Genomic DNA, 9,020 nt, shown 5'->3' on the forward strand with positions numbered 1-9,020 from the left:
GTGGGTGACCCTGATGGTATTTAAAGCACAGTTTCCAGCAACACACAAGCCACTACAGGATGACAAACTGACAGACGAGTGGTGGCTCATCATAGTAGCAGCTGAGAAATCCAAAGTGTTGCATTGGAGGAATCTACTTTCAAGAACTCCTCCAAAATGCTAAAGAGCAAGGATGTCAGTTTAAAGATGAAGGTGTGCCTGGTCTATGATATTTTGGGTTGCTTTCTATACATCTAAAAGTTGGAGAGTGAATAAGGAAGGCCAAAGAAGAATTGACAAAGGGTGCTTAATATTCTGTGGGTTGCCAAAAGAACAGGCAAATTTGTCCTGGAGGAAGTGCACTGGATAGGTAAGATTGGGGAACTCCATCCACCTCACATTATTTTGTTTTGTTTTGTTTTATTTAAATTTATTATTAATTTCAGTAAAAATGTACAGAGACTTTGGGTTTCCATTCATTCATTGTTGCACTTTTCTCCCCTCCCAACCCTCCCCTCTAGTACACTATGCTCTTGGAAAAGTAAAAGAAAAAGTCTTTCATTATTATACAAACCCTCCCCCAGGTCCACTCCACTATGCAGCATTCACTCTAGACTCATGTCATGACAAAAATACCTAATCACATATCCCTTTTAAACAGTTTTCTCCCCTATCTGTTTCAATTCAGTATACATTATTAAACCCATCTTTCCCAGTCTCCCTCCAACCCCTATGTCAGTCCTGTTTTACAACAGTAGCACCATGTAGTATTCATCCTTTTATGACTGAGATACTTCACTCAGCACAATGTCCTCCAGGGTCACCTATTTTGAATAATATTGCATTAGTTCCTTGTTTTTCAATGCAGCTTAGTATTCCATTGTGTGAATATACCACAACTTCTCTATCCATTCGTTTGTTTATGGGAGTTGTTTCCAACTCCTTGCTATTGTGAACAAAGCCACAATAAACATGGGTGTGCATATATCTGCTCGGATGTCAGTTATGGTCTCTTTGGAGTATATTCCCAGTAGTGGAATTGCTGGTCAAATGGTATCTCTATTTGCAACTTTTTGAGAAAGCGCCATACCTCCTTCCACAGTGGTTGCACCATTTTATACTCCCACCAACAGTGAATAAGGGTTCCAGTTTCTCCACAACCTCGCCAGCATTTGTTGCTTGCTCTTCTGCTAAATTTTGCTATTCTGACTGGGGTAAGATGATATCTTATAGTTGTTTTGATTTGTATCTCTCTTAGAGCTAGTGATTTTGAACATTTCTTCATGTGCTTGTTAGCCATCTGAATGTCTTCTATGGTGAAGAGTCTGTTCATATCCTGTGCCCATTTTTCAATTGGATTATTTACCTTTATCTTGTTGTCCACCTCACATCCTTTGAGCATGATGTCAGGAGGAGTCAGTCCTTAGAACAAACACAGCACACTGGTAAAAATATGGCAATGGGCTCTAGTGTTTCTGAGATCCTGAGGAGGGCTCAGGAGAGGGCAAGACTCAGGTGTGTTATTCACGGAGTTATGTGTCTTAGTCCACTGGAAGGCAGCTAACAGCAACACTGATTGACTTAAAGACAACTTTCAGGAAGCCTGTTTTGTCAGGTTAGGTTCAAAGATTATCTCTTTGGAGGTAGTGTGAACTGGTCATTTCACCCTCTGTGAGATCCAACAGTCTTGATTCCAGGAGAATGGAAAGTCCTTTCCCTACTTCGTGTATGTCCCTCAGATAGGACACTCACTTTCCTTGTCCCATCTTATCCATCCTGTTTGATTGGACTTGAGAAAGAGAATGGGGATGTGCTCATCTCAGGACTCAGGTTTAGCACACAGAGCCACTGCTCCTCCCCACACACATGGGAAACCATCTCTTCAGATAGGAGATTTTTAGACACGTTACCCCCTGAAGCCTTCAGGACAGCCCTTGGCGAGCTGCTCACAGAACCAATTTCTAGATTTTTGCCTCCTTCTGGCCCTGCGGGTGTCAGGGTTGTTCTCAGTCTGTAAGGTTTTCAGGGAAGGCCAGGCCTTTCAACCTACAGACCTCTCAGCTGGTTTGAACTCTCAGATTTCTGGTTAGCAATCCTGGATTTAATTGTGCCACCAGTCATTCCAAATAACAGGTCATTTCTGTGAGGTAAAAAGGCCTGGGAGAGGAGATGAAGTGAAATTAAGGGTTTATTACGAGGTCTCTGGTGAAATTCCACAGTCCCAGGCCAGAAGGAAGAATTAGAAATGGAATGTCACAAGTGAGGAAATGACAGGCCCTATTTGATAGGAAGTGGTTGGGGGTAGGGTGGTCAACTTGGTGGTCAGCTCTCTGTGGAGGATGCTGATTGGACACTCTATGTTAGTTCCCAAATATGGAGCTGCTCAGTTCCTTTACGTGGATTGTGTCATGGCTGATGGTCAAGCAGGATGTGGTTGGTGGTTGTAGTCTCTTCTGATAGGCTATAGCCATATGACACTGGGCTGATTGGAATATCTCCCTTAAGGTGCAGTTGGAGTGGAAGGTTGTCCCAGTTCACAGGTGGTCTTGCATTCCAGCCTTTTTGGTTATACATGGGTGATGTAGTCTCTCTGGCTACTTTCTGCTGAACATGGGTGGTGAATGGTTGATGGGCTGAGAGGAGGTTCACTTGGGAGCTGGGAATATGGGTGGAGCAACATTTGGTTTCCTGGATGTGGTTCTGTAAAAATATAAAAAACAGGGAATGACCATTAATGCCGAAGAGGCATTAAAGAAATTTCCATTAAGAAAGGACCAAGAACTGGGGCTAGTCATGAAAATAGTGAAGTCTGCCACCACCCTGGTTGTATATTTATCAGATTCCTTCCCTTTTATAGCTCTTCTTTGAGTTTATGTAAAGTATCTAGGTTTTCCTCTACTACACTATTTGCATTGATATAATAGCAGCGTTGTTCATTAAGAAAAGATACAGGTGCCACCCTTATCAGCTATAAGCAAGTCCAGACCTTGTTTGTTCTGCAAAACTACCTGAGCTAGAGAAGTGATTTGTGACTGGAAAGAGGCCAAAGAGTTGGCAGAGTTGTCTATGGCTATTGTAGTTGTTGTTTTAAATCTGCTGAAGTAACTAGGGAGTGGCCTAGGCCTCCACCACTTACAGCTGCAGCAACAAGACAGAATACTAGAGAAACTCCTACTAGTACAGAAAGGGGAAACTGCCTTTTTAGAGCAGTAACGATGAGGAGGGTTAAGGAGGACTGCAAGTTCTTCATGCCCATACATCATGAATTGTGGTACTAATATGGTCGGAACACAAGGGAGTGGGGATGAGGTACTACTATGTTTGAAAAGAATTAAGTTGCATCAGAAAATCCTCCAGAGGAGGAATATACAGAGTTTGACAGAGTTGTGGCAGTATTCCAGGTGCCTGAGGAAATGGATGAGGACATACAGCAATGAGCATAGTCGGTATCTGCATTGGAATGAACAGGGGAACAATGGGTATGGGGTTTACTGGAGAATGAATTATGGTACAATTAAAGCCTAAAGGGAGAGGAACTGCCAGGAGTAGGGAGTGGTTTAAGTAGGCACAAAGAAAGCAGTCAGTGATATCTGTTATACCAGTATGGTTAAGTAGAAAGTCTCCCTGATGGATTAGGGGTAGCAAAGAGGAAAGGATGGCTGACTCATAGGTTCAAGGCTGATTGGAGTGAAGACTCATGTTGAGAAATGTCACTTGAAAGGTCAGCTGCTGTTTGGCAAAGTCATTGACTGGTGGGGCTACTCAAGTGTAAGTTCTCCAGATTTTTAGAGTAGCTACAGGGTATGAGTCACTCTGTGTTTTGTACAGTTTGTCCTCTACTCCTTTAGTTCGCTTGGGATCCCAGGGGTCAAAGATGTTTAAAGAGACTGATTTATGCAGTTCTGAGCCATAGCCATAGGATAAGATTTGCCTATGTGTTCGTGGGTCTAGAGGGTTCCAATCGCGGGGTGTATGGATTTTACAGGACCAGTATGGACAGCCGCCATAAGTTTCCTTCCATTTACGGCAGTAATCTTGGATTTGGTCATGTATAAAACAGATGGTGGGTTCTAGAATCATCCACTCTCCTTATAGAGTTTTGAGGGTACTGTAAGAAAAGTGAGGTGTATTGTTTTCTGGAATCCAGCAAGTGAGCAATCTGCGATGGCAACAATATGTGAGCAGGTGGTGGAGTATTGAATATACCTTTCCTGGACATTAAATCTCCATACAAAAGCTTGGGCCCTAGTTGGAGGGGCTAGGAAAAGGGTTAAAGAGAGGGGCAGGAGGAAGGGGAAAAGAAGAGGAGCCTTCACTTGGAAGGCGTGACCTGGTGAGGCATAGAGGGGTGCGGCCGTTTGACTTGGACGTCCAAGTGGCTTGAGTTTTGAATAGTGCAAGAGCTGCCTTGATGCGAGAGACATGATATCAGGATGGATGGCCAAGGAGCTTGATGGCTATAGGGTTGGTTAATATAACAATATGAGGGACTAGGCCAATGAGGGTGAAGGGGTCTGGTTGTAGGCTTTTTAGAATAAAGGAGTCACCTGGATGAAGAAGGCGATGTCTGTCTGAAGTAGATGTAGGGGAGGAATGTTTGATGAATGGTCCTATCAGCATGCTCCTGTAGAAGGTATCTATCTTAGCAGAGATACACAAGGTAAGTAGGAAGCTAGAAGAGGAGGGTCCTGTGGAAAATTATGTGTGAGGAGAAAAGGGCTCCGTAAAGGAGTCCGAACAGGCTGAGTGCAGAGGGAGAGCATGGAGTAGTACGTAGCCTAGTTAAAGCCAGTGGGAGCAGAGTAGGCCAGGAGAGTTTTACCTTGAGAGTGAGTTTGGTGACGTGGTCTTTTAGGAGACCATTGGCTCACTCTACCTTTCCAGATGACTGAGGATGATAAGGTACATGCAGCTTCTAGGTGACATTTAGGGTTGTTGATACCTGCTGAACAACTTGAGAGATGAAGGCAGGTTCATTATCTGACTGGATATGGGTAGATAAGACAAAATGGGGTATAGTTTGTGTTGTTCTATTAGGTGGAAGCAACTACTGCTGCTGTTGCATGTGCTGTAGGGAATGCTTCGATCCGGCCTGAAAAGGTGTCTACTAGTTAGTAGGTAATGCCACTTGTTGTGTTTTTGCATGTGAGTGGAATCAACTTGCCAGTTTAGTCCTGGCAAAGCCCCTCTCATTTGGTGTGTAGGAAGCTTGGGGGAGCACGCCCCCTTCTGGTGAGACTTTATAGCACCTAGAGCATTGAGAGTGAACTTGGTGTCTTTTTTTTCTGCCAAAAAGAATGGAAAGAACAAAGGACAGACAAAGCAAAAAAGGGCTTTGGGTCCAATGTTGAGAGAGTTATGGATATCGGTGAGGATCTCTGTAGATTGGAGTTCAGGCAGAGCAATTTTATCTCCAAGAAAGATCTAACCCAGAGATGTAGTGTGTCCTCTCTTTGCTTGTAAGCTGTTAACTTCTGTGTGGGAATAGACAGGACTCACTTCAGTAGTGAGGAAGAGAAGAGGAGCAGATGAAACGCAGGTAAGACTGCCGATGACTGCATCAGCTTTGGCATTTCCTTGAGCCACAGGAGCCTGAGCAGACTGGTGCCCCTTAAAATGTACAATAGAAACTTCAGAAGGAAAAAGGGGAGCTTTTAGCAGCTTAGAAACGGGAGTAGCATTAACAACAGGTGAACCTTTGGTAATACGGAATCCCCATTCCTTCCATAACGTGACATGGCAGTGAGCCATAAGGAAGGCATGTTTAGAGTCAGTATAGATGGTGACTAGCTCCCCTTTGGCTAGAGGCTCTGGTGACTGACAAGCTCCTTTGGCTTGAGGCTCTAATGACAGCGACCAGCTCAGCCTTTTGTGAGCAGGTGCCTTCTGGTAGGCAGCTTCCAAGGTGTACTGGTTCATGACTACTGCATAGGTGTTTGAGAGGTGGCCATCAGGGCTTAGGGCTGAACCGCCATCTACAAGAGGTCGAGGTTTGATAAGGGAAGATCCGTTAGGCTAGACCTGGGTGAAGACAGATTATTAAGCACTTCTAGACAGGAGTGTGTGATGAGAGGAAGGTTGGAAGGAAGAAGGGAGTCTGGGTAAAGGGGTGGGGGAATTTAGAGAGTAACGGAGGGGTTTTCAATAAACAGGAGATGACAGTCTTTTCAGCGTGATGGGCTAAGGAGGGTTAGAGCTTTATGAGTGATAAGGTCTGGAAGACGATGTGGGGAATAAATAGGGATAGGCTGGGATAGTGTGAGTTTGAGAGCCTCTTCGGTTAGCTCGGCTGTGGATCCAAGAGCACACAGGCAGGGTGACCATCCTTGGACAGTGGTGTTAAGCTGTTTAGACAGACAAGCAAATGGTTGGTAAATGGGTCCTACAGGCTGTGGAAGGACTTCTACTGCATGGCATTGGTGCTCATTCATGAACAAACAGGAGGGTTTAGTCGGGTTGAGAAGTGAAAATGGAGGATCAAAGACAAGGGTGTCATGAAGTGCAAGAAAGTTTTTATGGACTTCGGTAGAGGAAGTGAGTGGGCCTATGGGGGTTTCACAAGCTGCATCCTGTATAGGTTGTGCTAGTGTAGCCAAATTTGGAACAGTGCTGGATGAACCCCTTGGGCCTGAGAAAAGACGGTATTTGGTCTACATCTTCAGGCAGTTGCAGAGACTGAATGGCTGAGAGAGGTCAATGGTGAGTGACTTAGTGGTGGGGTAATGAGTGCCCCAAGATATGTGACAGAGGGTAGAGACAGCTGAGCCTTGGCTGGGGAAACGCGATAGTCCTTGGTTCCCAAGAAATTAAGAAGCAGAGCAGTATTATGCTGAGAAAGTTTATAGGAGGGGCTGCATTGGAGGAGATGATCAACATATTGCAGCAGAAAACTAGGTGACAAAGAAAGAGGAACGATCTTGGCTAAGAGCCTGATCAAATAAGTGGGGACTGTCAGAACCCTTGTAGGAGCACAGTCCACACTAGCTGTTGGGAAACGTGGGTATCAGGCTCTGTCCATGTGAAGGCAAACAGATAGTAGGAGTTGGGGTGTAAGGGGACTGTGAAGAAGGCATCTTTTAGATCTAAGTCAGTGAAGTGGGTGGTGGTTGGTGGGACGTGTGAGAAGAGTGTATAGGGGTTGGGAACTACTGAGTGTATGGGGATTATTGATGAGGTGCAGATCTTGGACAAGCTGATAAGCCCCTGACTGTTTGCAGACTGGGAGGATGGGAGTGTTTCAAGGGGAGTTAGTGGGGATAAGGAGACCTTGGCTGAGGAGACACGCAGAGAGGCGTGGCTTGTGGCGCTTCCATTGTTGGAACTGCTGGCCCCCTGTTTTTTACGCTCTCTGGTTTTTTCTCGTTTTTGGTGTTCTCTCTTTTTTTTTTTTACTTTATGCTTGGTCTGCTACAGTTTGCTCCTTTCAGCTAAGATCCATGTGACATCAGCAATGATTTCCACTATTCCACAGCCTTTTCTGGATCCAGCTTGGACGTCTGGTAGCTCTTTGTGGCTATAATGTCCAGGAATTTAAAAAATAGTCAATATACCGTGGACTGCTAGGAGAACAAACAGGTTTGTCCTGGAGAGGGTGAATCCAGAGTGTTCCCTGGAGTCAAGGATTCTGAAGCTTTGTCTGACATATTTTGGGCATGCTGCAAGGAGGGACTGGCCCTTGGAGAGGGACATCATGTTTGGCAGAGTGGAGGGGAAGAGAAGGAGAGGAAGACCTTTGGTGAGATGGATCGATTCTGTGACTGGAGCGGTGGGAATAAGTGCATTTGAGATGGCTAGGTTGGCACAGGATAGAACACCATTTAGAGCTCTTGTACATAGGGCAGCTATGAGTCGCAAGCGACCCAGTGGCACATAACAACAACAAGATTGTCCTTGCCTATGATATTAGTGACAGTGGTTTATAGTTTCCACACTCTACTGGATCACTTTTTTTGGAATAGGATTAACTATAGCTTTTTGCTAGTCTTTGGCCAGAAATCTTACAAATTATTTGGCGTAGACTAATGAGCCTGTCCAGAGCTGCATCTCTCACTCAAAGGTGGTATGCAAACTGGTATTCCATCAATTCCTAGGACTTTATTTTTTTGCCAATGCCTTCAGTGCAGCTTGAACTTTAACCTTCATTAACACTGGTTCCTAGTCATATGCTATTTCTTTGAATGGTTCAGTGTTAATAAATTATTTTTGACACAGTAACTCTACATATTTCTTCTCTTTTCTCTTGATGCTTCCCTTCTCATTCATTATTTTGCCCACAGGACCCTTCAGTACTGCCACTCAAGCCTTGCATTTGTTTTTTCAGTTCTTTCAAGTTGAGACATATGAATGTGTTCTTCCCTTTTGGATTTCTAATTCTGGTTCTTTGGATATCATTATAGTACTTTGTCTTCTTAAGCTACTCTTTACATTTTTCTACTCAGCTGTCTAACATCAGCATGTGTTTCCTTTGTTTTGGCTTCTTTACCTTTGAGTACAAATGTCAGAGTCTCTCTTGATATCCATTTTGATGTTTTTTTTTTTCTTGCCTGTCTTTGTAGCGGCCTCCTACTTTCTTTATGGATGAAGTCCTTGATACCACCCCTCAGCTTCAGGGTTCAATGTACCAAATTGGTTCTTGAGATGGTTTTTTAATTCAGTTGGGAGTGACTCAAGGTCATATTTAAGTTTTTGTGGACTTGTTTTCATTTTCTTCAATTTCAGTTTGAAGTTGTGCATGAGTAATTGATGTCTGTTCCACATGTTTTGACTGTCGATAATAAATCTCTTCAAGGACTCTGACCACAGACACAATCAGTATGATTCTTGTGTAGTCCATCAGATGAGGTCCATGTGTATAGTTGTCATTTATGTACTCTTTTAAAAAGATATTTGCAATGAATAAAGTATTGATTTTGTAAAATTTTAGCATTCTATTTCCAACCTCATTTCAGTCACCAAGGTTGTTTCTCCCTCCCTATCTTTGTTTCAAATTTTTGCATTCCAGTTATCAATATATATATATATATATATTTAAATTTTTTTTT

Source organism: Elephantulus edwardii, unplaced genomic scaffold, assembly GCF_000299155.1.
Source record: "Elephantulus edwardii isolate Elephantulus edwardi_28Jun2011 unplaced genomic scaffold, EleEdw1.0 scaffold00185, whole genome shotgun sequence".
NCBI lineage: Eukaryota > Metazoa > Chordata > Mammalia > Macroscelidea > Macroscelididae > Elephantulus > Elephantulus edwardii.